We start from the raw sequence: 25,593 nt of genomic DNA on the forward strand, positions 1-25,593 counted from the left end.
TGACTTCTGCTCCCTGTCCCACCAATCCTGTTGGCTGTTGATTTCATAAAGAGGCCATTGTTCATCTAGATGGTCTTTACAAAAGCAAGTCCCCAGCGAGTGGAAACATTTAGTTAATAATTTAACACTGTGCTGTCTGCTGAATTTTCAGGCCCTTAAATAAGATCGATGGAGCTAACAATTGGCTTATTGAGTTTGCAGGCTCTGTTTCCTAAAGACACAGACGAGCGTGGAAGGGATGGCTGTGCCGTGGGGGAGGGGAGCACCATGCAGGAGAAAAAATGTAGATGGTATTGATGCAAGTTGTCAAAAATAATTGTTTTATTTTCCCTGGGAATGTTCCAGGTGCCCCCGGATGCACTGATCCATGACGCTGGCTCTCCAGGAGCAGGAGTGTGGCATTTATCGGTGTTTCGCTGCCCGCCCTGAGATGCTCATCAGGTGCACGCCTGTGCCTCATTACCTGACTGTCTCTCCCTGTGTTTTGGGAGGGAGGCGACAGGAAGGAGAGGCAGGGAGCTGCACCTCCCTTCTGCTGGTCTCCGAGGGGCAGGCAGGAGCCTGGGGCCTCTTCCCGGAGGGGTGGGGGTGTCTGAGTCTGTGTGGGGGTTTCGGGGATGCTCTGAGACAAAGGGAGCCAGGGAAACCTCGAGGGACAGTCCACAGCGGGAGACACAAGAGGAAGTGGGCTCAGGCCACGGGGGCCAGACGCCAGGAAGAACTCGGCTGGCCCCGCCAGGGACCCGAGGGAAGCCCCAGACCCGGAACTCCCCCAAGGCCTCTTTCCCAGAAGAAAGTGGGACCAGGCTCCCCGGCAGCCCCAGAGCAGGAGAGATGCTTGGGAGCATGCACCCCGTCCCAGTGCCTGCCCATCTGTGGTTCTCCCACTTTCAGCCGGCTGCCAGGAGGAACCACACCTTCCCCAGAACAAGAGACCATCCACTCCCAGCACCCAGCCCCCCGGCCCCGTGGCTTTCTTCTTCCCTGTGAGCGGATGGCTCTCTCTTGGTTTGGGCAGTTGGTGGAACACGCTGGGGAGGTGAGGACAAGTTGGCCCCACCTCACACGTTTCTTGTGCCAGGGCCTCCCCTCCTCGGGGGCAGGCGGTGAGGTATCACCTTCACTGTCACTGGAGATGGTGGGGCCTTGTGAGACCAAAGTGATGGTCTCTCCGAAGCCCCCTCCCACGCCCATCCAGCCTCCTTGCCTGTGTCCCTTTGCTGGGGATGACACCTCGCTGTCCAAGTCCCAGCCCACCCAGGGCCTCCTCCAGGGAGCCCTTGGGGATTCGCCAGGTGGAGGCAAACACCCTCTGCACCGTGCTCTGATCCCTTTCCAGGGCCCTGCTGACCGCCTGGGGGCTGTCATCACTTGTCCATCCGTCCATCCACTCACGATTCCACAGCATGGATGCACCAAGGCCTGCATGCGCCTGGCTCTGGGCAGGGGCCAAGGGTGCCAAGACGGGCGGACACCTCCTGTCCCCGGAAGGCTGTTTCCACTGGGGGGAGTGCCTCACAAAAGGTGGTTTGGCTACCAGTGGCTGGAGGACAGAGTGGCCAGGAAACTGCTCCAGGAGGCGAAAGGTCAGGGGACACCTCTGAGTCCCTGGAAGACAGGACCTAGGAAGGGCAGAGTGGAGTAGATGGTTCAGAAGCTCCCTGTTCATAGCCTGGAAGCTTTGAATCCCCCCAGAGAAGAGCTCCAAGGCTGCTCGTCACCCTCAGAATTGAGTCTGTCCTGCTATCTCGAGTTTGAGGAGCTCAGCACAGCTCCCCCGAGAGGGACAGAAATGGTCCAGCGGCTGCTGTTGCACAGTGCTCCCTCGGCCACCCATCTTTGCAGGCTCTGTCTGCCCTGGTCGGCTCCGGACTCGCCAGCTCCCAGCTCGGCGCCGGGAAAACGTGGCACATGGTGTGGTGGTATGTCCTCCTAGAGAGGGACCTGGCCCCATCCATGCTCAGAGACCTTCCACCTTATTGGCATCTGGAACCCCAGGAGGGTATTGGGCCACGAGCCCCTGGGTTCCAGGAGTTTCCCCAGCCAGCCGAGCGGTGCAGCCCTGGTTATCAGCACCAGAGCCAAACCTAGGCAGATACTCATCAGCTGCCTGCCCTGGGCAGACAGACAGACGGGCAGCACTCCCGGCCCCCACCTTGAAAGGAGCCTCTACAATCAGGAAGTCGGGTTGGGGGCCCAGGGCTCTGAGGTTCTTGCTTCTTGGTTCGTTGCTCAGATAACAGGGGTGAATGGAGCGTCCTGGGCCGACAGTGCGTCGTGATAAGCCCAAAGGCCGAGTGTCCAGGGGGCCTCTCTTCCCCGGCCCAGAGCAGGGAGGGGAGATCCCGACCCTGACAGCACCTCTCATCCAAGGGCACGGAGTTTCTGGCAGCGCACGGAAGCCCTGGCATTGTGGTGGGGGCGGGGGGCATGTCCTCTTTCCCCCTTGATGGTCAGATCCCCCTCTCTCCTCAGATGAGGTCTCCCTTGGAAGTGCCAGGTCAGGTCACTCACAGCCCCCTCAAAAGAATTCGGCTTATTTTTTTCTCTAGAAGGATAAGGATTGAAAAAATGAACACTGTTGCTGGACACTCACAGAACTGGAGGCTCTCTGTGGTCTGTGCGTGTGTACACATGTGGGTCTGTGTGTGCCTGTGGGTCTGTGTGCATGTGCCTGCACATATGTGCATCTGTCATGTGTCTATATGTGTGTCTGGTGTGTGTGCACGTGTCAGTGCATGCATGCACCTGTGTGTGCCTGTGCATATAAACATGTGTATCGTGTGCATATGCATCTGGTGTGTGCATGTGTCTTGTGTATACATGTGTGTCTCTGTGTGGTGTGCGTTCGTGCACATAAGCATGAGTATGTGCATATATGTGCAGATGCGTCTGATGCATGCATGTGCACGTGTCTGCGTGTGCATTGGGCCTGTGTGTGTGTTTTGTCTCCTTCCCCTCCTTCTTTCTTTCCAGCATCAAATCTTGGGTTGTTGGGCTCCACATCACCAGATGAGAGGGGAGTGGAATGCACCTGGCATCCCCAAGCAGAGAGAGCCAATGAAAAACTGTCCCAAATCATGCAAAGGAGAGTCCGACAGCTTGGAGCTGCCAGGGCTGTGCGGGGTGCGCCCAAGGCTGCTGCAGTGCCCAGGCCCCAGCCCCGGGAGTGGGCCCCACAAAGCGGCCTTTACTGCTTTGTCAGCCTGTGCTGGCGTTTAGCCTCGCTCTGGCAGCTCCTCAAGCAAAAGGTTCCTGCAGGCAGAAATAATGACGCTGTGGGCGCTGCCTTGGGACCCAGCGCGGTCCTGCGGGCTTGCTCAAGCTCCCAAGACTGCAGCTTCAGAAATCGGGGTCCTCCTAAGAACTAAATGTGGACTGTTCTCCCCAGGAGAAGGGAAGCTGTCAGCCGAGAGAAGCAGCAACCAGACGCTGTCAGCACTGGGGGCGTTTGGAACGCTCGAACGTCGGGGAGAAAGCACACCCGTCCCACACACTCCCTTCCTCTCCCTTCTCCTGAAAGAGACTTTCACAGCCGGGCGTGCACACACGCACGCGTGCACACATGCACACACACACACACACTCCCCACGGTCTGGGCATGTCTGAAGCCCGCACACGATGGCTCAGCCGGGCAGTTGGGCCCTACGTTCTCCCCCGCCCTCCACAATCCTCGAGAGCACAGCTGCCGGCACTGGGCTGACACGTCATAGGTTTAGTAACACTCGGGGTATCTGTCGATGGAGACATCACAGCCGTGTCTGTGGGCTGCCTGACGGGATCTGCATCTGGAATTCCCACCAGGCCCACGTCAGCCCATCCTCCCCCAGCCTGAGAGCAGTGGCCCGGCCACCTTGGCCCCCCACGAGCCCCGTGAAGCGGGCTGGAGGCTGCAGGGCGCCCAGTGCGGAGCGGGCAGGCGGACCCATTAGCGGCCTCGCTCCACCGGCTCACCTCACGTGTGCCAGGCTGGCACCTTCTACCAGGATGCGGCACGGAACACGGAATACGGGTAGATTCTCAAAGGAGATGCTTTTCTTCGGAAAGTTTATTTGCAGATTTATGTCCGAGGGTGTATTTTTTTTAAACCTCAGCCAGAGGTTAGATTTCAGATGTCCTCCGACCTGCTCTGCTTGTTTGAAGTCCTATTTATTTGTTTGGCTTGGCCAGTCAAAAGTTAAAACACACAAATTTTCCCTGCTTAGGGTCTTGTTAAGCGCTCTTTCGGACATGTGCCATGCTGGTTGTGACTGGGCGAAGAACAGGTCTCTCTGAGTGTCACGCGGGAGGGGTTCCCCAGGTCCTCCAGGGAGCTAACTGGCCCGGTATTTCCACACTGCCCTCCCCCTGGGTCAATAACATCCTTTCATTCATTTTCTGAAGCAGAAGGTCCGTGAAAGGGCTGCCTGCGAGGCGTGCCTCCTCCTGCAGGGACATGGCCCCGTGCAGCCACCTGCCCGCTGCCTCCCTTTGCAGCTCCAGGAATGTGGCCTCCGCTCAGGACTCAGCACAGAACGCTCCGGACTTCACGCCCTGGGTCTCCTTCTGGGTCGGGGCCGACTCCTCGGAGCCAGTCTGTGGTCCTCTCTGGGCGACCGCCTGGTCTCCTCCCGATCTGGCTGTGTCCGTGTCTCGGTGGGGATGGGGTCCTGAGCACACAGGGCGATGTTTATGCTGTTGGTGCAGGCACTATCTTACGGGGTGGGGAGACAGAAGGCGCCAGCAGCGGGTGCAGATCCCCGTGGATCCCGGCTGACCACCTTGGAAGCCGTGTTTCCCCACATGTAAAGAGGGTTTGGTTAGGAGCATTAGCTGAGCGAGAGAAGCCATCGGCTCACTTCCTGGCGACGGCTCTGCCACCTTTGTCGATGGGCAGAATGGAAAGCGGAGTTTGGAGAAGTCGGGTGAAGCTGGAGGTGGCTGAAGTTGGGGATGAAGGCATCTGGGGAACGGAGCCCAGGTGCTTTCTAGGGCTCTGCTGGGTGGTTCTTGGCCATCTCCCCGGGGGGTGGAGAGTGGTGGCCTTGGCCTCTGGGGTTTGTTCCGTGTCCTGCTTTCTTTCTCAACATGGGAGTTGATGGGTGGCTCCAGAAAGCTGGAGGGGTGAGGTCGGGTGGGCTAATAGTTGATGGTGACGCTGGGAACCTCTGAGACACAGCGGTGACCAGAACTGGAGGACCTGGCCCCGGCCACACTCGACTTTGGAAATGACCCGAGTGGCATCTAGGGCGCCCTTCTGGGAATGGCAGGGCCGGGCTTCGGGCTTACTCACCGCCCTTGGTGTCTCTCTTGGGCTTGTGGCCTTCCCAAGAGGAAGGTCCTGGGCTGGGGTCCGGGCCTGTGGCTCCTCACCTGGGAAGCTTCTGGGCCACACCATGCTCCGCGTGTTTGCTCTGTCGTTGCTGTCTCCTGAGCTTCACATGGTGTCGGGCATGGGGCCACGCAGACTTCCGTCCTCAGGCAAGGGCTGCTTTGTGAGCCTGCCTTCATTCGACAGCAGAAGGAACGGATGCTCAGGGTGTCAAGGACCAGCCCCAATCACATAGTTTATGAATAAAACATGCACCGAGTCAGTTGGACTCCAAGTCTGTGGACCACGATGGCTTTTGGCAGAGAGAAGATTCCAGAAGCCTTGGAGGAAGGTGCTTTACTCCTGGGAGGGGCGGCCTCCTCTGTGCATTCAGGGGCAGGTCTCTCCTCCCTACTCCTGTCACTCCTGTCTGAGCCCCCATTCCCACAATCCTGAGACGAGCTGGAGAAGTTGGGAAATGCTCCAGTCTGGGTTCTGGAGTCCACGAGCTCAGAAGCAGCCCTGGGGCCCTGAGTTCCTCCTCGGGAGGCTGCCCCAGCCCAGCGAGCCCACCCGCTATGGGGAGCCAGCCCTCGACTCATGCTGTGAGCACGCAGGGCCCAGGGCTTCCCCAGCCAGACCTCTGCCCTGTCGAGGGGGGGGTCCCTGGTGCTCCTGCCCCACCCCCACGGCGAGAGTCCCCCAGCCTCCCCAGAGGGACAAGCACCCACTTTCCAGGACACCTCAGCCCTCCGTCCACCACCTCTGCGGCCGAATTGCTTACACTCTGTCACAATAAGACTAGTAGGTAGACCATATGCTCCGGCAATTCCTAGATACACACCCAGAAGAACTGAAAACAGGTGTTCAAACAGAAAGCTGACACAGGTGCTCACAGCAGCGTTATTCACAATGACCAGAAGGCAGACACAATCCAGATGTCTATCAACAGACGAACAGATAGACAAAACGAGCCCCATCCACACAGTGGAATATTCCTCAGCCATAAAAGGAAGGAGGCACTGACACGTACAGCAACAAAGATGAGCCTCGAAAACACCGCGCTACGTGAAAGTGAGCCAGACACGGCGGTCTGCGTACTGTGTGATCCCGTTTGTACGGAATGTCCAGAGTAGGGAAATCCATAGACACAGAAAGTGGATTAGTGGGTGCTAGGAGCTGGAGAGGGGGTGGGGTGACTGCTGGTGGGCACGGGGCTTCCTGGTGGGGTGTCGAAAATGCTCTGAAGCTAGAGAATGGTGACGTTTGCACAACGTGTGGCTGTGCTAACTGCCATTGAACTATACATTTTAAATGGTCAAAATAGTAAATTTATGTTACATATTTTACCACAATTAAAAAGTCAATCCTTGATACTTAAGATTGATTTAGAAAAGAAAAAACAAAAAAAACCCAGCGAAGTCTCAGCAGCTTCAGGACCTGACCCTCTCGGCTGACTTTCTCCCACTCCCTGTGGGCATTTCACGCCAGGGGCCACCCAGGCTGGGCAGGAGGGACCCTGACAAGCTGCCCTCCCCGCCCGGCCTGAGGTGGAGGCAGGAGACCCCAGGTCCTCGTGAGGAAGGACGGGGCTCTGTGTTCTACTCTGGGCGCCGGGCGCGGGAGCCGAGGGCTGGCCTGGGCCGCGTCTGCAGCCCACACCCCTCGGTGGGGCTCCCCCCGAGCCCCCGCCACTAGAGGCACGATGATTGCTTGTCGGACCGAGAGCTCCCGCCTGTAACAATAGGGCCGCCTAATTGAAATGTATGAGAAACAATTAACAGTAATTGGAATCAATTAATAGATGATTTTCTTGGGAACTAGTACACAACGTGAGGCAGAATCTAATTACAATTCCCAAGTGCACACCCCTCCCCAGTCAGGTTGCATGTTGGGAAGGAGCGAGAGCACATTCTGGCATATTCCGTCAGACAGCAGCCACCTAAGCAGGAAGGTGGGCTGAGCTGTGGGGTGGGGTCCGCAAGCCTGGCCAGAGGGCAGGGGCTGGTGATCCTGAGCAGGTGGGCTTGCCGGGGACAGGGCCCCGGGCCGGGGAGCCCAGGCTTGTCCACTGCCCCAGGGGGCGTTGCCCAGCTCTAGGGCCAGGCTTTATTTTTCAGGGATGCTGTTGAGCCACTGCCCGAGCGTGGGGGCGACCCCCCTCATCCTTTGAGACTTGGGGACATCTGCGTCAAGTAAAAAGAAAGACCCCGAGCCTGGAGTCCAGAGGCCCTCTAGGGCTGTGCACAGAACGGCCGAAAAGGGAGCCGGGCGACAGCTCACTGATCTGCCACCCGAGCAGGGGAGACTGCTAATGAGGGGCCAATTAGTCCAGAACAGAGCCACCAAGAGCCCAGGACAGGGGACCGGGGGTGACGGCTCCTCAGCCTCTTGCCAACCCCTCGGCCCAGGGTGCCGGGCAACAGAGAGAAAGGCCGTCTCTGCCCGTTCCCACCACAGGGGCTGTTGGTGTCCTGGTCACCAGGATCCCGCTCGGCCACTAATGAGCAGATTTGGACAAACATGTTTTTCCTCCAGGATTTGGCTTCCTTCTTAAGGAACAGGCCCAGAGGAGCCCCTCCCCGCGCCTCCGTGCCAGCTGTGTCACCTTCTCAGTCGTTGCTTAGCCCGGAACAGCCATCACTTGTTCATTCATTCATTCGTTCAACGAAGGTGCTTTAAGCACCTCTGTAGGTAGGGTCTCGATCTGGGGGATCCGCTGACAGGCCATGTCCTCTGAGGAGGTGGCCGGTTGTATTAATCCATAGACCCGGGGACAAAGCGGGTGTCTGCACAGCCCGGTCAGCCTTGTCCTCTGCCCAGCCTCGTCCTCGGAGGGAGAAGCAGCCTCCTTCCAGCTTCTGGGCGGCTCTGGAATGTGCCCCTCCAGCCTGCAAGGGGGAAGGGACAACAGGAGGTGTTGCCCGGTGGCCTCCTGCAATTCACAGGGCCAAAGCCCACCCAGGTAAGGGGCGTGGAGGTCAGGGCGGGGAGAAGCCGCTCCGGGGAAGGGTCCTCGTTCTGGGCCATCCCAGGCAGGAGCCCCTGTGTGGTGGAGTGGCTGCAGCCCCTCCAGGCCCGGGAGCCCGGCGGGTGGGCCGTGGGGCCAGTCAGCGTGGGCTCAGTGTCCTCTCTTATCAGATGCAATCGGGCTGCTGTTTCACCGCTCCCACCGAGCGCCCTTCTCTGCATTCAGGCCCACTTCCTGTGAGCAGAAGTGCTGAAAAGCTCCCGGCACAAAGGGCCAGCTCTTATCTCCTCACCCCTGCCCCAGGCAGGCACACGAGTGGCTCCGATTTCTGCCCCGGGGAAGCAGGTGAGAAAGTCTCTGGCTGCCGGGCTGGGGCGCAGGGAGAGGAGGGGGTGCCCGCTGAGCCCCAGGAGGCAGAGGGGGCGCCCCCATGCTGGCCGAGGATCTGAGCTCCGACTCTTCCTTACGAGCTTCTCTAAACACTGCCTCCCCAGGGGATTTGTTTTCTCTGATTGGACACTGATTGCTGGCCTGGTGCAGCCAGCTGACACTTTATCTGATCCGCTATGCACGGCAGGAAAATTGGGTCCTTGCGGGAGGCCTCTGACTCGGGGCTTGGATCTGGGGGCTGGCTAAGGGGACAAGGCCGTGTCCGGGGCTCCAGGATCAGGACAATGACCACCATCAGGGTGGATGGAGGAAGCTACACACTTCAGTTACAGGAAATTTGGGCTGGTGGGTGTGCCTGGGGAGCAAGAGGCAGATGAGAAGAAGAGATGAGAGGAGAAGGGACCGAGTGAGGAGAAGACCAGGGCATCTGCGAGGTGGAATGTGTGCTCTTGCTCAAGGTCCCCATCACAGGGTTCAGGCGTATTGAAGTCTGCAGACCCCTAGCTTTGTGGCCTACAGCTCTGGCCAGGCAGGAGTTAATCGCTGTAGTGTGACTTGACAAGTCCAAGGTGAAGTGGGTGGCCAGAAGTCTCAAAGGCATCCTTAACCCCTCTTGGCTGAGAAATCTAGCTGTTGTTCTCCGGATAAACTCTCCCATCATCACTTGTCATGGGAATCAGAGATGCTGGCAGCCAGACGGGTTTGCATTCTTAAAGGGACAGTGCGTCCAACGCAGTCCTCCTGCGGGATCTCTTATGCTTCCCGCTCTCAGTGCCCGGCTACGTTTCTCCTCAGAGGGAGTAACTCAACTCAGCCCAATGCAAACCCTAAAGAGCGCCTGCCGGGTGGGGCGGGGCACGAAGGGCTCAGGGTCGGAGCAGTAAGAACGGCTGACACTGACCAAGGCTGTGCCTTTCTGGGACCCACACAGACTGGAGCTACCTCTATTCCCGTGGATGCTTATCTTCCTACAGCCAGAATCACTCCCAAGCCACTAGGCCTGGTAGCTGGAAGGGGCGAGGGCCCCCCTGGGCTGGTGAGCATCTGTCTTGCCTCGGGCCTGATCCACAGGGAGCCCTGCTCTGCCTTCTGTGCTTCTCTAAGGGGTCTGGGCAGGCTGCGCTGGGCTGGACGGGGTGGCCGGCCTGCTTGGAGCCTCCCCCGCCTCTGCGGGACTAAATAGCACCTGGCAGACGGGCATCCTGCAAGGGCCACCTCCTGGTGAGCCCACGGCCCCCTCCTCACTCCCGTTTTTATTTTACTTTGCGGTCAGGGTGATTCTAGACGGTGAGTCCTGCACCTTGGCCACACTCAGCTCAAAGGCCGTGGCAAGCCTCCTTGCTCCCTGCCAGGCCCTGTGTGACGGTGCAGCCTCCAAAAACCAGCTAAGGTCCTGGCCTTCCAGCTCACCATGCAGGGCGCCCACTGACTCAATTCTCACGAAACCAGATGCCCAAATCCAGACAGGGCGATGCAGCCGGCGGGGGGGGGCGTGGTGGGGAGCTGGGTTGGGGGGTCAGAGGGCTCCTGCTCTGTTGCTCACCCCTTTTGATGAAGAAACAACAGGAAAGCTCCCTTCTCAGACTCACAGCACATCGGCCTCCCAGCCCGGAGCCCCAGTCCAGGACGGCCCCACGGCCACGACTGTGGCTCGCCCGCCTGCCGCACAGAACTGCGCTCTCCCACCTCCCCTGGAAATGCTGCAATCCAGCCCCAAACTGGCCCCCGCCACGAGCGGCCGGCACTGCGCGGGCACACCGCCACCAGGAATGCCACAGGTCCCGGCATGGGGCCCCTGGGTGAGGAGGAACCCAGGAGCTGCCTCTTAAGCTGTGCGGTGTGGGCTCCTTAGAGCCTGAGGCCCAGGGGTACCCCAGTTCCCTCCCAGAGCAGACCACCCACATCCAGTCTGGGGTCCCCCGGTGTTGGCTCTGCCCAAGACTGGACCCACACCTGGCTTTAAGGGAATATGTTTTGGTGCCTTGGGTGGACAGCTTGGGAGACCCTCTGGGGGGAGAGCCAGCCGAAAGGAGTGGGCGCTGCAAGCTCTTCCTCATTTTCCCATCAGGAAATGGGCGCAGTGGGAAGGTGCCCTTCGGTGCCTTGGAGAAAGGGGAGGGGCTGGCAGGGTGGGGAGCCCGCTAGCACGGGGGCTTACCCTGTGCCCTACTCCACTGCCTCAGTGGGTCCAACACGAAGCTGGGGGATAAGCTCCAAGCTCCTTGCCTTTTTACTGAAGGGAAACTGAGGCACGGAGGGTCAGATCACACACCCAAGATCCCACCCAGCTGCAGAGCTGGTGTGTGAACGGTTCTGGGTGCGCCAGAGTCCTTGCCTGACCCCGATGCCCGAGCCTGATTCTCTGGATGGGGGGACCCATCCTAGCATCTGATAAAACTTCTCAGCATGAACGTTTTTCTGCCCAGGACATTCTTTGCCGCAGAGGACGAGCTGGACTGTGTGGCAGGCCCCTGGGGACATGGGCATCCACAGCGTATTTCATGGGCACCAGGTGGGACACCACAGCCTGCAGCCCTCTGAACCGGACGGTCTCTGCATGTTTCCAACCCACCTTCCAAGAGCCCCAGCTGCCAGGGGCTTTGCAGGGGGGAGCTCCGGGTGTGCTGCTGGCCCCCGAGGAAGGCAGGGCCCGCATGGCAGGCCTGCCATCTCAGCCAGGGCCCTCAGCCGGGGGCGACTTGCCTCCCCTAGGGACACTTGGCAGGTCTGGGTAGTTCAGCTTGACATGGTCATCTGGCAGGGGGAGGCCAGGGAGGCTGTAAACATCCCACGCTGCACAGGACAGCCCCCCACAACAGAGGATCTGACCCCAAATATCAGCAGTTTGGGGGTTGGGAAATCCTGACAAGGAAACACTCAGAGGCCCACGGCCACAGCAGCTGCGGCCTAGGGGGCATGCGGGGGGCTTCTCGGAGCTTCTCCAGGGCCATCAGCTCACCGCTCAGCCCAGTAGGGGCCAAACCTCCCTGGACCCCTGTGCCCAGAAACCCAGCCCTGAGGAATAAGATGTGGACCCAGAGAGGGGTCAACAGCTCAGGCGCCGGGACAGCCCCCAGGCTCAGTGTCCTGCTGGAAGTCCTAGTCCTCCGAGATCCCTACTCCTGTTCCCAGGGAGTGTCTGAGAAACCCTCGGGCCTCCAGCTGGTTTTCTTCCATGAAAGGGTGTTTCTGCCCAGTGGGCTGGGATCCCAAGCCCTGGGCGCCCTGGGCCTCCAACTCCTCGTCAGTGAAGTAGGGAGATCGGAGCCCCTGCTGCCTGGACCGGGTGCCGCAAGGGGCTGCCGGCAGGATCTGCCGAGAAGCAGGGTTCCCTCTTGAAGCTCTGAGACCCCACCTGGGCCTACCCTGACCCTCTTGCTGTCCCTCCCTCGAGGGCAGCGTATCTGGGGACCTTAGTGCCACCGCTGGGCCCCCTACATGTCCTCCCTGCCTGTGTCGCCGCCTCCCAGAGGCCCACCTTCAGCCCCGGATGTCTGCAAGCGGCAGCCGTGCACAGCGGCGGCGCGGCGGAGAGCTGATACCCTCGGTATCCGTAATCGGATCAGCGCCCGGGTCAAATAACTCATTGTCGGGATCAACAGAATTCCTGCCTGGGACCCGCCGCGTTTGTGGGTCTCGACCGTGTGGACGGCGGCATTGAAAGATGACTCCTGGGTGCACAATTCAGGAGGACAGGTGAAGGGACGGAGTGGACGAATGTCCACGGAGATGGGGAGGCAGACAAGGGACGGGGGGCCCCGGTGGAGGCCGGCAGTAGGAGCTTCTGCCCCTCAGAACTCCGGGTTTCTCCTCTGAAACGGCCTCTGTAACCAGCCCAAGGCGTCACTTGCTCCCTGAGCAAAGATCTCAAGCTCAGAGTCTGAGCGGGGCGAAGCGACACCGAGGTTCGGACGATTGTGTCCCCTGAAATCCCACGGGGCCGTGGTGAGTGGTTTGGAGACGATTCCTTGCTGAGTGACAATTCAGAAACAAAAAGGAGGGTGTAGACACAAAGGATTTTGAATCCAAATGTTTGCTTTTAGAGACTCTCACGGCCTGCCTGCGGCACCCCCGGGCCAGGACCTTCCCGCTGCTCTCCAGGGAGCCTCGGGGTGCCCTGCCCGGCCAGGCCCGGCACCCAGCTCCGTGTGCGTGGCCCTCTCGTCCCGGAGCAGGTTGTCTGCAGCAGCCTGGGGGCTCAGAGAGCAATTTTCTCTCTGAAACCGAGGAGATGTTGGTCCCAGTGAGGCCAGGCTTGGCCCGGCAGGAGCAGAAGACTGGCTTCTCGGTCCCAGCCCGGAACAAACTGGCCTTCCCTGCTGTCAGGTCCCACAGAGCTCAGGAGGATGCTCCAGGAGTGACAACTGTCCAATGGCCTGAAAGCTGCTGCCTGTCTGGTGCGCAGGACAGGTGGCCACGCCCGGCCATTGCTGGGGTCTGCCGGGAACCCTTCCTCAGCCCTGGGCTCTGGCTCCCAGGCAGTGAGGGCCTCTTCGTCCCTCTCCTCTGGGTAGTGCTGGGTGGGGGCTGCGCACGTGTTGGAGGTGGGGATGCAGGGGTGAGGGTGGTGACGGCGGTTCCCGGGGTTCAGCGTGTAGGGGCTGCACAAAGGGGAGGGGAGACCCCTGGCCACTGCCCTTGTTTGACTGGCCTCTGGGCCAGGGCAGAGACTCCAGGGAAAACCCTGGCAGCGCCCACCCATCCCTAGAGCTCACTGTGGCCCCTGAAGTGGGTTCAACCGCATCCTCCTAACACTTACATCCACCCAGAACCGCAGAATGTGACCTTATCTGGAAACAGGGTCTTTGCAGGTGTAATTGGTTAAGATGACGTCATAACGGGTTAGAATGGGCCCCAAATCCAACGACTGGTATTCTTACACGAAGGCCACGTGACGAAGGGGCCAGGGGTCAGGACGATACGTCTACAAGCCCAGAAACCCCAGAAAAGGCTGGCAGCACTGGGAGCTGGGAGACGGGCCTGGCACGGGTTCTCCCTCAGAGCTCCCGGAAGGAACCAGCCTTGGCATGCCTTCATCTTGGACTTCCAGCTTCCAGAACTGTGAGAATAAATGTGTTTTAAATCACCTGGTTTGTGGTACTTTGTTACTGCAGCCCCAGGACACTAAGGCAGTCCCTGAGAGGCAACCCTCAAGCCCCTTGCTGGGAAACCCATACTGGCCTGTCGTCAGGGCATGGTGGGGACTGGCCAGCAGGACTTGTGTGTCCTTTACTCTGGGGGCACAGTCAGGCCCTCCACCTCCATGCAGGGACAGTCCCCCCCCCCCCCAAGAGGAGCATCCCCTGCTTTTGTCTCCCGAGGAGAGTGCTGACCCAGGAGGACCGAGCTAGCCTGCAGCTGTGCCCGCCCGGGGTGGGTAGCCTGAGAGCCAGGGCCCACCTCCCGGCCAGGTGTCCTCTTACCGCCTTGTCCTGCTCTGTGGGGCTATTCATCACAAGGCGGGCTTTGCAGCTCTTAGGCTGTGAGAGACTTCCCGGGAGATGCAGCCTGCACCCCTCCAACAAGCTCTAGGGTTTTGGGGAACCACCTCAAGGGAAGGGTTTGCTCTGTGTGTGGGGTGGGCGTGCAGAGGCCAGGGTTCTGGGGGGGGGGGGGCAGCGTGCCCCTACCAGGCAGCCGGAGGCTCTGCCAGACCCTGTCGTACATCCTTCTCCGGGGGCTGTGGCACTTTTCCCAGCTCGTCTGGGGCCCAGGCCTCGGGCACAGCTGAGGGCCAGGACTGGGCTTGGTGTCACATGTGCTGCCTGTGGGCTGACAACGCGCCACGTCCAGACCTGATCCCTCACCGAGCTGAGAGTGGAAGGCAGGCAAAGCGGGGATGACAGATTCAAGGGGGACAATTCTGCTTGGGTTTTAAACCCCGTGGATGCAGACCCTGCTTCCCCCCTGCACAGTGTCCCAGAGCTGGTGCCAGGGCCTCAGTGCTTGGGTGGCGGCTGCATGCCCAGCTGAGAGGCCAGAGCCCTGGGAGTGGCCCAGTGGCATAGCTGAGGCTGCTGAGTTTTTGTCCTAGGTGGAGAGGAGCATAGTCTTTCTGCGGGGAATGAATGAATGAATGAATGACCTGTCAGATTTGTGTCTTACAAGCTCCCCCCAACCCAGCAGCAACGTGGAGGGCGCATAGGGAAGTTGTTGGGAGGTTGTTACAAGAGTCTAGGAAAGTGATGGTGGGGGGCCAGACAGCCAGGACCACAGGCGGGGGTGGGAGGACATGGCCGTGGTGGCCTCAGAGAGGAGGGCGAGCAGACAGGTGGGGCAGTCCTGCAAAGCAAGTCCCCTTCCTTGGGGTTCCTAGTTCCCCCCAGGCCCACTGTGGGAGTCCTGCCCTGTACCCCCTTTTTCAAGTGGCTGGGGAGGAGGCACAGGGGTCCCTGCGGCCACCATGACCCATCCTGTCCACACTAAGTCCACCCCAGGACTTGTTTCTCTGGCCAAGTGTCTGGGAGCGGCCAGCCCCATGTGGGCTTTTGACTGGAGACGGCGACCTCTCCCCGCCCCCCAGCACGCCCTTTCCTTTCCATTTCCAGGGCAGAAGCTGCTCCTGGAGTGTCCTGTGCTGGGCCCCCCCCCGCTGCCCCAGCCGCCCAGGGAGACGCAGGATGTGGGAGCTGGCGATCGTCAGAGGCTCTCTGGGCGCAGAAGGGCTCTTTGACATCATTACATAAGCGACCACGTCGTTGCCGCCACGCCAGAAGCTGTAAACACTCGGGGAGAAGCCCTCTTTGTTGATGAGCTTCTGGGATGCAAGGCCCCGCAGTTTTATTGCTCTGGATTAGGGGCAATCAGGCCTTCTGGAAAGTACGGCCAGGACGCCACGCCCTCGACGGTGCTTTCATGACTCTGCATGTTTGGTTTCCAGCCCGGGCGGGGGCCGGGGATCCCCTGGCTGGCGCTCACAGGCGTCCACCCACAGCTGGTGGGGTCCCCCCTGGTCCCCGCAAACTCCCTTCTCCTTCAGCTGATCCATCTCCCTGGGCCCCCTGGGGGTCCCAAGACAGCAGCCCGCTCCCAGGGCGGGAGGGAGGTGTTCTCCCTGTCACAGCACAGGTGCTGCCTCCGTCAGCTTGCCCGGCAATTCCTGCCCGCGGCTGGGTGCCCGCGGCACGAAGGTCAGGGCTCGGGAACTCGGCCCACCCGCCGCCTGGCCTGAGCAGGCTAATGTTTTCCAAGTTCTTCCGAATCCAGGGCGTCCGACTTTCAAAGCTGCCTTGGGGACGGTGGATGTCTTGTTTCCAACCTCACTGTTCCCTGCGACCCATACGGCAGGGGCAGGGCTGCTCATGGACGGGGCCTTCACGGAACCCCAAGTCTCAAAAGATGATGATGGCATCTTATTTCTGCCCCCCAAACATGCAGGGCAGGCTGATGAGAAGTCCACCGACAACCAGGGACCGGTCCCCGTGTGACTCGAGGCTGCCCTGAAGCCAACACGTGAGGCATCCCCGCTGGCCATGCTGGGGTGACAGTAAAGTTTCTGGAGAGCTGATGGCTCCCAGGGACGGCGCTCCACCCATCACTCGCCAGCCTGGGGCCCCGCGCTTTGCACCCATGGCCTGTCGTTCCCACTGCGGCCTGAAGTGTGAGCTGTTTCTCACAAGAGATGGAAATGTAGGAGCGCCACTAACCAACCGCAGGTGGGAAGCAGAAAGTCCAGAACAGCAAGACTCCCACTTCAACAATAAGATGGAATTGTCTTTCCTTTCTCCCCAGGGAATTGGGAGTCCTCAGCAGTGTGGAGGGAAAAGGAAGATGCTAATGGACCGGTTTCCATCCCATCAAAGGGCGGAGTTGGGGTAGAGGCATTGTCCCAGCTCCCGGGCCTGTGGGGCTGGTGGCTGCAGAGTGCCTGTCTGTGACGTCTGGGCCCACCCACAAAACAGCAAGGGACCCCAGGCTGCCGGCCTCAGAGTGGGGTTCGGTGTGGGCCCCCTGGCCTGAGGGGGGCCTGCCTGTGAGCGCTCACTGGCCCTGTCCACAGGCCACAGGGGCTGGAGCCAGGCTGCCTAAGAGTCTCAATTGTTTTTAAGTTCTGTTTTTACAAGAAGCGTGAGATTTATAGGCTCTTCAGGGGAAGAAAATGATGTAACTTGAGTCAATCAACAGACCGTTTACTCCAGGCCCTGCTTCCTCTCCGTCTCTGAGCTCGGGAGGCAGCTCGGTGAGCAAGGGGCTTTTACAGAAAACCACGCCCATCCTGCTCACACATACTCCCCTCACGCACACACATGCAGGCATATACACGTGTGCACACGCCCACAGTCTCCCCGCACCCCTGCTCAGGTTGGCCTGCTTGCAGGCTTTGTGGGGGGACACTGCCACGCACTTCCACCCTCACACCCTTCCCTCTTCTGATTTCCCTGAATTCTCTTCCTTCGGGACAATCCTGTGGTGTGCACACGGCCCCAAGCTGCCCCCTATGGTGTGTAATGAGGGCAAAGCACAGTGTGTCCGGCCTTCGTCCCTCTTGGTGCTGGGACTAAGTGCACCCGGGGAAGGAGCAGTTGACCATCTCCCCCAGGTGCACGGCAGGGTACTGCCCAGCTGGGGTGGTGGACAAAGGACGCAGGGCAGGGAGGCATACACAATGCCCCCTGGAACCTGTGGCCCTCCCCAGGGCCTGGCCTCGTCTATCTCCTCTCAGAGGGCCTGGCTGGAGCAGAGGAGGAGCAGGAATAGCTCGGAAGCTCTTCTGTCACGATGGCAGCTGTGCTGGGACAGTTGGGGCCTCTGAGTCACCCCGGCTTCGGGAAAAGCCTCTGCAGGGATCGATGGAGATCAAAGAACTTTGTCTTATCTCGGGAGGACCTTTGTGCGGTGCCCGGGGGCACGGCTTCGGCAGGAAGGGCAGTGGGCTTCCACAGACCAGGGTGCTCCCCAGATGGGCAGGTCCCCGTTACTGATCCCTTCTCTCTTCCCCTCCAGGGTCAAGGTGGACAGGCACAGACTTTGTGCTTTGAGACGATAATAACAGTGACCTGGGCCGCCTGGGAAAGGAGCCTGGTCTCCAGGATGCAGGTGTGTGGCCCACAGGCACTGGAACCCCTGCTTCCTGTGGCTGTGCCCCGGAGGCAGCCCAGCCCTCAGCCTTTACAGAGACCCACCCCATGCTCGCACGCACCTCACACACAGATACACACTCACCCCCACACATACACACACGCTCATCCCATACGTGTGAAGACACCCAACCACACGGCACGTGCACATCCACACGCACGCACAAACACACACAGAGCCCCAGCCACCATCGAGTTGGACCTTGCAGAGGCCAATGCCCCACACTCAAATTCCTGGGGACCTGTAGGGTCTGGTCCCTAACGGCACTTTATCTCCTGCCTCTGCCAATTTATATTTCTTTTCATTTGGCACACCTGTGCATTTTATTCTGGCTGCAGTACAGCTCACACACAGTAGAGGGCGTGGGTGTACACTTTGCATAGCTCTGCATCTAGGAAAAAGGAAGCAGGCCTCTCAAGAGGCGGTACCTGGCCGTTGGGGTGGGCAGTGAGCCCTAAGCACCTTCCTCTAAGGGACAGCCTTGTTACTCTCTCCCTTCAGAGTCACCTGCCACATGTGGCCAACGTCTTGCTGACTGGGACAATGGCTGTCCCCAGGCACCCAGTTGTGCTGCCCAGAGCCTGGAAGGTCCATAAGTTTAACCTGGCTGGTCCTGCCTTGTCTTCTTGCAAGTGTGGGCCGGAGATGCCAAAGCTCTATGGAAAAGCTGTCAAAAGCCATGGGAGAAGGACATACCTGCCCATGGACAATGATTTCTAGTGCCATGTGGGTGGGCTGGGGTGGCACAGAGAGAAGAAGACCCCCCAGATCAGAGCCCGCAGAGCTAGGCTGAGCCTCAGCTCTGCCCCTGAGCTGGGGAAGTCATTATTATGCCTGGGCCTCAGTTTCCCCAACTGGGCAGCAAGGGTGGGAGATTGGACAAGTGCTCAGAACCCTCCCCACCCTCTTTCTGTCCCTGGAGCCAGGGGCCAGCCAGCAAGATGCAGACCCCCACCCTGGGAGGCCTTCTCTCCCGTCTGCCCAACACTCTCTCCTTGCCTGGTTCGATGGCCTTGGGCTTCTCCTTCGCTCTGTGGGAATCGCCCCACATCGTTCCCCTCCTGCTCCACAGGCTAATGGTCCCAAGGCAGAGAACGCTGGACTGAGCAGAATAAGTGCCCAAACATGTCAGAAGAGAATGGTGACCATTTTTGACGCACCCTTCAAATGTTGAGCCTTAGTGCCAGCTCCGAATCTTTCCCTCAACTTTCAGAGAAAGCTGAAGGACCCCATACTCCAGACTGACCGAGCCACACGTCCCAGCCCTGCTCCGGGCTGTCCTCCTCGCTCCCCCGCTCCTGCTGGACACAGGGAGGTTGCGGCGGTGGCCTTTGGAGCAGGCTGGACCCCTGACCATGGCAGACCCCGTGCACGCTAGACGCCTCCCAGAGTGCCTTTGCTCCCTGGGTTCTGAGGAACACTCTCCTCCAACTTCCCCGACAGACAGTCGAAGCGGGACGCACTGGGTCAGAATTCCCAGGTGTCACTTCTAATGTCACGCCATGTTTGTAGCCATTTGCAGCATTAAAAATGTAAATGAATTAATTACAGAGCTCAGGGGCCTTTATTTTTCATTCCCAGTTGCATTTTTCCGAGGAAAGTGGGTATGGCGCTGGCAGCAGGCACAGCTCCCTCGGCGTTTTGATGACTTTCTATTGTTACAAATCTTTCAATAAGTGGGGAAAAAACACCCTCCATTGCTTTTTGGCATGCCTTAAATATCCAGATGATGCTCAGAATTTATAAATTTACTTTTGTGACTTGCAATTTGGAAATGTGGTTGTTGAGATCCCTCACCCTCCAGGGAAGTTCAAGGCCGTGAGAGTTTGTCTGGCAGGGATGCAGCCAAGAACCCCAGGTTTAAAAAGAAATTACACACATGTGTGTGTATACACACGCACACATATATATGATGCGCTGAAGCTTCCTTTCCCACATTCTGGTTTAAATTGTAGAAGAATAAGAAGAAAAAATGACATGGAAAAAAGTGAATTTGAACCAGATAATTTTCTTAAAAACAAAAAAAAACACACAACACCCAAACTCCTCAAGAATACAAACAAGTTTGAGAAAGCTGTAGGTTAACAACCCAAAAAGATGGAGCAGAAAGGAGCTCGAAAGACGCTCTTAATACAGTTATTAAAAGTCCTATATGTGTCTTCCCTTGTAATTGAATTTCACCGCATAATTTAAGAAAAGCCACACAAAAAAAAACTTGTAGTAAAAAACTGGGGTATAATTTTCTTCAATCAACTCCGGCTCATGACTGCAATTACCCCGAACCCTTTGCGAGCCTCGCTGTGATGCTCCGGGGACGGGCCTCGGAGCCGCGGTGGGTGGCGGCCTTTCATGTGCCTCTCAAACCCTTCTTTATTGTAAGGTTTCAAATTAGCGCTAGCAGCAATGAGCAAATTTGATAATTCGATCTCAAATTAGTTAATGTAATGTGCCAGTAACCACTAACTAGTGCATTACAAAGAGGAAAATGTATCTTTCTGGAGTTGGGATATAAAGTTAACCAGCCTGTCATTTTGCCTTTGGAAACTTTTTTGGGTCTTTATTAAAAGGAAATAATCCTATAAGCAATGTGCATCCCTTGCGGCACTGGGGGTGTCCAGAGGAAGAGGCTGGGGTGTGTGGGCAGGCTTGGGGCCGGTGACACTCTCCCCGCTGGGCCTGCCCTCAGAGAGCTTCCCCTGAGTGGCTGGGCCTGGAGGCCAGAGCTGGTCAGAGGTCCTGGTGAGGAGCTGAGTGGCAGCAGGACCCACCTCCATGGTAGTTTCACCGTAGAAGTCTGGGCCTCAAGGGGAAGTCGGATCTGGATGGAAGCAGGATGCCGCAGGTAGCCCAGCCCTACCCAGCCCCGGAGGCTTTCCATGGCCCCGCACCTTAATGCCAGGAGCCTGTGGCCCAGGCCCGCACCCAGCTTAGAAATGAAGCCAGAAATGGGCACCCAGAGAGAACATGCACCTGGTTGTCCACATTCGTCATCTGGGATCCCCCACAGGGTCAATGAGGGTCTGACTAGGACTGTCCTTCTCCTCATCTCATCCTTGTCACTCCCCAGGTAAGTGCCTGAAATGTCCCCTGGGATGACTGCTTACGTCATAAAAGCAGGCAGCCAAGGGGGCAAACATTCCTTGCACTAAGTGGCGAGAGATCTCGATGGTCCTCCAACTGGCCATGCTGCCAAACCATAAGGGGTCAGGAGCAAAGGTTTACTCAGTGCTTTCTGTGCGCCAGGGGTGGAGAGCCTCGGGCCTGTGTCTGGGTCATTATATATGTCACTGCTTCCTGGCTACACTGTATCCCTTCTTCCCGCCACACTGTGTCCCTGCTTCCTGTCCCACTACCTCCCTGCTTCCCGCCACACCGTGTCACTGCATCCCGCCACACCGTGTCCCTGCTTCCCGCCACACCGTGTCCCTGCTTCCCGCCACACCGTGTCACCGCATCCCACCACACCGTGTCCCTGCTTCCCACCACACCGTGTCACTGCATCCCGCCACACCGTGTCACTGCATCCCGCCACACCGTGTCACTGCATCCCGCCACACCGTGTCCCTGCTTCCCGCCACACCGTGTCACTGCATCCCGCCACACTGTGTCACTGCATCCCGCCACATCGTGTCACTGCATCCCGCCACACTGTGTCACTGCATCCGCCACACCGTGTCACTGCATCCGCCACACCGTGTCACTGCATCCCGCCACACCGTGTCCCTGCTTCCCACCACACCATGTCCCTGCTTCCCGCCACATCGTGTCACTGCATCCCGCCACACTGTGTCACTGCATCCCACCACACTGTGCCACTGCATCCCGCCACACTGTGTCACTGCATCCTGCCACACCGTCAACTCCCTCTGCCCAGTTCCTCACCTTCCTGGTTTCCTCCCAGTGATGTATACTGTTGGTATTTAATAAGCACTCATTCTTCCCTGGAAGCTGGAGGGATGTGCAATTGGGAGCAGAGGGACCTGGAGCTCTTTCTGGCTAGACCTGATCCCCGCCTTGGAAAAGGAAGGTTTCCTTTGGTATGCAAGGCTAGCTGCCCCCCTCCCTGTGGTGTGGGGTAAACCAGTAAGTAAAGCGGGAAACGGGCTGGAAAGATTTTCGAAAGCTCCACTGTGGCCCTGAACTTGCTACTTTAATCAGAGCTGAAAGGTCTCTCCCCGCCCCCACCCGCCCTCAGTCAGTGACAGACGACTCCTGCCTGAAACGGTTTAAAGGGAACAGGAGAAGCTCTTTATCTGTGTGGCCCGAGCCCATTTACTCCAGGAGAGAGCCCCAGCCCTGTCCCACTGAAAGCCACGGCTTGTTCTCTCATCTGATGGATGAAAGGAATTTGGAAGCCTGATACTGTCCCCTGAGATGTCATTCAAATCCTCAGATACCTTCTCTAGGCAGGGCCACCGCCACTCGCCAGCGCATCACTCCCCCACCCCCATTCATCCCGGGCCTCACCTCGGAGCCGGGCAGGCTCTAATCAATAGAAACCAGAGTGACCTGGGGGGGTCTCCGATTGGGAGACCAGGAAAGTAAAAACATGATTAGAAATGAAGTCGCTGGGGATGCTCTAAATTGGAGCTCTTTGAAACCAGCCTGGGCAGATCGGCTTTCCTTCACGGGGGGATTTCTTGTCAGTTTTCATGTAAAGGAAAAAGATGCAAAACGCAGAAGACAAAGCTTGGGGCCCCTCCTTTCCAGGCTGCATGGGGGGACAGCAGCAATGTTCTCTTGGCTCATTAAAAAAGTACAGCAAAGAACAACAACTTGTTAAGTGTTTCCTCTTAGAAAGAACAAAGAGAAAGCCCGGGTCTTAATGGTTCTTATTGATGGCTTATAAATGTGCCCGTGTCCTTCAGCTAGAAGCTCTTCCTCGGCCAGTCCTCCTTGGTTTTCTTCCAAACTTCCCTTCCACTGCAACCCCCATCCCAGAATAATTCAAGCAAACTTTAAAATCTATAGACGCAGCCTTCAGGGTGATGGATTTGCCCCTCTTCCTGAAACTCAAATATAAACCCCCAGCCTTCTGAGAAGTAACCCTGGCAGCTTGATTTATTTGGGCTGCTGCAGAGTTGCCCTGCAGACTTTCAAAAACTTGGAAAGGCAAAGAATGCAGGGAGAGGGAAAGAGGGAAGGAAGGAAAGAAAGAGGGTGGGGAGAGAGAGAGAAGGAGAGACAGGGAGGGAGAGAAAGAGGCTGCAGCAAGTGTCTCTGATGGTGCCCTGTGGGGGTTCCCATCGTGCCCCATGGAGGGGGCTTTCCTGAGAGCAAGGGGAGGGGGCCAGTGCGGAGCAATCCCCTGCACTCAGTCAATCCATCTTTTCCCGGATATCGCTAATCTGCACATTTCTCTTCTTGTGTGATGTTAGCATCGCTTTATCATAAATGGGCTATGAAGACATTTGGAGCTGCTACTGTTGTAATCTATCCAAGATGAATAGGGGCGAAGGCTGAAATAAACTCCCGTTTCCTGTCCCATCTGTCTGCCAGACTGCGGCTGCAGGTCAGGGGCATCCTCCCTCCAGGCTGGTAATTGCAAAAAACGAAGCAACTGAACCCGAACCAGAAGATCAAAGAGCTCAGGAGAAGAGGAGGAGGGGGCCCTTTTCTGAGAACAAACTGGCTCCGTGGGCGAAGACGATTAGGGGAAAAAACAACACAAAACCCCAACCTCCCTTCATTAACGGAGGGAGAGAGGAGAGCGGGCAGATGAAGTTCGCTCCCATGGGGCAGCAGATACCCGGGCCGGGCTAGCCGGGGGACTTCACCAGGCTGGAGGGTCCAGAGGCTCCCTCGGCCCGTCCTCACGTTCTCTGACCTGCGGGCTCTCTCCGTCATCTGATCAGCCCCGGTGCAAACGAGCCCTTCACCCCCAGAAGGACACGCTCTCTCTCCCTCTCGTCTCTCCAGAGCCATTTAAAAACAGTCTTGGGCATGACAGAGTGGAGAAGAGCCAGGAGAGTGTTGCTGAGTGGCCTAGCCCACACCAACCACAGCCCGGACACACTGTCCCCTGTCCCCAAATGTCTGTGCCCTCCCACCACACAGTGCACGCTCATCACTCTCCCCAGAACAACTGCACCCGGGGCTTCCCGAGCCACCCCGGGACCAGGCTTTCTTTCCTTAGGTTTAAGGGACGGTGGGGTGGCTGGGTCTGTTTCGCGACCCCCAGCCCGCTGTGGGAGGAAGGGCGTGTCACCGAGAGGTGGTCACACGCCTCTGTAAATGGCTGTCGGTGGACCTTATTTCCTGGGGTCCCACACTCGGTGACTCATTAATTACAATTTATATTCAAATAGACAAAACTCTGCAACCAGCCCATGTTTTCCCCCACCATCGGCAATAAATCGTAGCCGGGAGTGCTAACAGTGCTCACATTTACTCCTATTAATTCTTCCTGTTTCTGAATGCTGGGCCAGGTCCAGATTCGCTGCATTACAAGCTTTCCTGCCGGAGAAGCGAGGCCTCTAGGCTGCGTTCCAGTTATAACTGGCAGCTAATACCTTCACACATTCGCAAATCCCAGACTCGCCGGTGCAAGCGGGAGCCCGAGGTTTGCCTGGGGTCAGCAGATTGCAGCGCTCAGAAGCCCCTGGGAGGCGATTCCAGCCTCAGAGTGGGGCGTGCGGGGAGGGGCCCACGCAGCCTCCGGAGGCCGGGGTGAGGGTCTTCGTGGGGGGAGCCTGGATGGCCATGGCACAGCAGGCCAAAAGGGACGATGTCTAATTTTGGAAAAGAGTTTCCATTTCCATTTTAATTTTTCTTTCCACTTCCTTTCTCCCACCTGGACACTGGGCGGGGGTGGGACCAGCGGAGTGAGTGGCAGAACACGGCATTGTAATCCACCAGGCCTCCGCTCCTCCTTTCTCCGACCCACCGGGAGCTGTTCAAGATTCCATAAGCGGCCAGGCTCTTTCCTCACAAAGCTTTCTGGTAAATTCAGCTCAGAGGCCGTGCTGGGACGCTGTGCTCTCCCTTTCTGAGTCACGACTTTGGTGATGACTAATCGTTACAGCGAATGGGGAGCCAGCTCTGGTGGTTCCAGAGGGCAGAGTGGGTCTCGGTACGTGTTTCGAAGACAGCTAGCAGTTAAATTCCTTTTCAACCGTGGCTCTCGCTTCGTGGGCAGAAGGCCGTGGCTGAGGCGGCAGAAACCACATCCTCTTCATCATCCACTCACTCGGAAGGGCATTTATGACAGGGCAGAGCATCTCAGGTCTGCTGGCTCACCCGGGGGATGCCGCGTGGAACACAGCCACAAGCCCACGCCTGCAGTGCCACACGCAAACGTGGCCCCTGGACACGAAAACTCAGACCCTCCTACAGGCTCTCCAGCTGACAAACACATGCAGTGCTTTTTAAAATGCACGCCCCGGGTGCCCTCAGCATGCACGCTGGTACACATGCGTGTGTGTGTGTGTTTTGAAAAACCTCTCTCCCTGTATGTCAGGATCACACGTGTTCAAAATCCAGGCGCACTTTTCAGAGGTTATTTCTGGAAAAATGTTGAATCTCATAACAGCAATAAAAGGAAAATACTGCCTCAGCCAACATAAATGTCTATTTGGAACATGCTTGAAAAGCATTGGAATATTTGTGTAAGTTTGAAATTCCAGCCTTCAGAGCAGAGCGGCTTGGCTGTCGGTGGGCTTCATGAAGGCTGGAGGGTCCACTCCTGAAAGTCCTTGCTGAGCTCGTCCACGTGGTGGCCCAGACCTGCTGGCCCCGGGCTCCCGGATGGGCTCATGACACTTTCCACGGAGGGCGTGATGCTGATCAGACACAGGCCAGGGGAAGCAGGGCTATCAGGGCGCAGATGGCAGGGGTGGCGGCCATCCTCCAGGACCAGGTTCGG

General features: G+C 58.1%; 1 protein-coding gene and 1 long non-coding RNA gene across 4 annotated transcripts in view; one reads left to right on the forward strand and one right to left on the reverse strand.

The window, feature by feature from the left end:
• PRDM16 (PR/SET domain 16) overlaps positions 1-25,593 on the reverse strand; it is a 344,072-nt gene that overhangs the window by 91,179 nt on the left and 227,300 nt on the right. The window lies entirely within an intron of this gene.
• On the forward strand, positions 7,665-13,718 carry LOC123285626 (uncharacterized). Its single transcript, XR_006527385.2, has 3 exons — positions 7,665-8,255; positions 8,432-8,606; positions 10,235-13,718. It is a non-coding gene; the product is annotated as an uncharacterized lncRNA (long non-coding RNA).

This window comes from Equus asinus, chromosome 5 (assembly GCF_041296235.1).
Source record: "Equus asinus isolate D_3611 breed Donkey chromosome 5, EquAss-T2T_v2, whole genome shotgun sequence".
Classification (NCBI taxonomy): domain Eukaryota; kingdom Metazoa; phylum Chordata; class Mammalia; order Perissodactyla; family Equidae; genus Equus; species Equus asinus.